This window comes from Convolutriloba macropyga, unplaced genomic scaffold (genome assembly GCF_964194025.1).
Source record: "Convolutriloba macropyga unplaced genomic scaffold, txConMacr16.3 SCAFFOLD_4914, whole genome shotgun sequence".
In the NCBI taxonomy this organism is placed as follows: Eukaryota; Metazoa; Xenacoelomorpha; order Acoela; family Convolutidae; genus Convolutriloba; species Convolutriloba macropyga.
In genome coordinates this window covers 4,670-7,500 of record NW_027453385.1, presented here as the reverse complement: position 1 = coordinate 7,500, position 2,831 = coordinate 4,670, and the positions used below count along the sequence as shown (strand labels likewise).

The following is a 2,831-nucleotide window of genomic DNA, read 5'->3' as shown; positions in this document are numbered from 1 at the left end:
TTGATTGTCTCTTAATTGGTTCACTGACCAATATGAGACAGAAACCGATTCAGCAGTTTTGTTCGCTACTACTATCAAACACAGGTCGAAGTTTCCATTCAGTCATTAATTCCAACTTTCAAATGTTGTTGTTTCAGCTTTCGCTTACTAGAAGCAACATAATACTCGCTGCAATACAGACCTCGGGAAACCCTCACCGTGAATAAGGTTCACTCACATATTTCACTACATTTTGCGTGGGATTGGAGATGAGGCTACTCGTTCTTGCTCAGTACTAGGCTGAAAATTAACGAAACTTCGTTACAAACGTTCACATGTTGATGTTTCCGCTTTCGCGTACTCGAAACAACATAATACTAGTCTTTGTAATTTAGTTTCATAATTTCAACTGTTCTCATGCAGAATTTTTGCTCATTCTTATCCCAAATTTTGACCTGGCTACTAGTTACACTCCTTGTACTTATTGCAAAATGACCACAAATTTCAACAGCTTTCACATGTTGCTGTTTCGGCTTTCGCTTACTACAGTCAACATAATACTCGTTGCAAAATAAGTGCTCGGCATCTGCAATTTTCCAAAGACGAAGTTTCGCCAGTTCAATTTTCGCTCGCCAATTATGGCTACTAATTCACACGGTACTGAGCTCAACAACATTAAATTTGTTCAGCAAGACTTTCACATGTTGATGTTTTGGCTTTCGCCTACTAGAAGCAACATAATACTCGTCTTGTTAGCTCATTCAATGAGAATAGCTTTTCCCGTTGAGAATTTTTGCCTTCAATTGGCGTTGTAGTGAGTTTGGCTACTCAGATCACCAAATACTTGTGACAATTCGAACCAGAAATGTTTTCAATTTTCACATGCTGATGTTTCGGATTCAACCTACTAGAAGCAGCATAATACTTGTATTCAACAATTTCTGTATCAAATCCCAGTTTTCTCTGGTGCATCTTTGCCAAACTATTCCAAACTGCCTGAGTCTGAATACCAATTACAGGTACTAGTAAATGCACGTTACTAAGGACTATATAGTTCTAGGTTACTGTACACAACGACGTTCACATGTTGATGTTTCAGCTGCCGCTTACTAGAAACAACATAATACTTATCGTGCATACCTTTCCATAACTTGTCCTTTTCAGATGCATTAGTTTCCCTTTGTCTTGGCTTCTACAGTCAGACTGGCTACTAGTAACAGCACAGTACTAATCACATATCGTTCTACAGTTTGCAGACAACTTTCACATGTTGATGTTTCAGCTTTCGCCTACTAGAAACAACATAATACTCGCTGTATACATTTGTAGTTCTCTATGTAACTTTCATGTGAAGAAGTTTCGCCAGTCTTTTTGACTGTCTCAAATCTGAGTCATGCTTAGGCTACTAGTTGCTTCATAGTACTTATCGCCTCGAGATCATTGAACAAAACTTGATTTTCACATGTTGCTGTTTCAGCTTCCGCTTACTAGAAACAACATAATACTAGTCTCATTAAGTTCCGTCTCTTTGCAATTTTCTTATGAAGAAAATTCGCCATCACAATGACTCCAGCAGTTCTTGATCAAGGAATGCAATCATTGATCAGAATGCTATTATTTGAATCGGTTCTGCTTTAAGTGTTCCAATTTTATTGGAAGCACCAACAATAGAACATCAATGTGTTCAATCGAGAGTTATATAACCCTGAATCGGACGCAGTCAACAGCCGAAGCCGAGACCGCCTTTTGCGTTAGAGAGGTCGGTAAACAAATCTTGCGATTCATACCGAATTAACACATATAGCTGTGCTCCTCTTCGTAAAGCGAGCCAAGTGATCCCCTGTTGAAGGATGTATTTGGACCAATCTAGTAGCATTTGGTTTCCAACAAGCTCTCCCAAGTTAGCTTACTTATTGGGCTTTTCAACCAATTCGGTTGGCTACAAGCATCATCAAAGTACTAGCCACAGTTTGATCGCAAAATTCTACGACTTTCACATGTTGATGTTTCGGCTTGCGCTTAGCCTACTATAAGCAACATAATACTAGTCATATCATAGAGCGTGATCAGCTTGTGACGTTCTCATGATGAAGTTTCACCAACAGTGTCTCACTTCGAGCTTAAATCCAGCTACTAGTAACTACACAGTACTGACTGCAACGATAACTTTTATCTATACCTTTCACATGCTGCGCTTTCGGCCAGGGCCTACTAACGTCAACATAATACTCGATATAAACTTTTGTTCATGATGCAGCTTCCCCATGCAGAAGTTTCGCCTTCAAATGCTCTCTTGGCCATATGACGTAAGAAAAGGTTACTAGTAACATCACAGTACTAGCCACAGTTTGATTGCAAAATTCTACGACTTTCACATGTTGATGTTTCGGCTTGCGCTTAGCCTACTAGAAGCAACATAATACTAGTCATATCATAGAGCGTGATCAGCTTGTGACGTTCTCATGATGAAGTTTCACCAACAGTGTCTCATTTCGAGCTTAAATCCAGCTACTAGTAACTACACAGTACTGACTGCAACGCTAACTTTTATCTATACCTTTCACATGCTGCGCTTTCGGCCAGGGCCTACTAACGTCAACATAATACTCGATATAAACTTTTGTTCATGATGCAGCTTCCCCATGCAGAAGTTTCGCCTTCAAATGCTCTCTTGGCCATATGACGTAACACAAGGTTACTAGTAACATCACAGTACTAGCCACAATTTGATCGCAAAATTCTACGACTTTCACATGTTGATGTTTCGGCTTGCGCTTAGCCTACTAGAAGCAACATAATACTAGTCATATCATGGAGCGTGATCAGCTTGTGACGTTCTCATGATGAAGTTT

General features: G+C 39.6%; 1 pseudogene; it reads right to left on the bottom strand.

The window, feature by feature from the left end:
* Positions 1-1,679: 1,679 nt before the first annotated feature.
* On the bottom strand, positions 1,680-1,831 carry LOC142358250 (5.8S ribosomal RNA; annotated as a pseudogene).
* Positions 1,832-2,831: the final 1,000 nt, after the last annotated feature.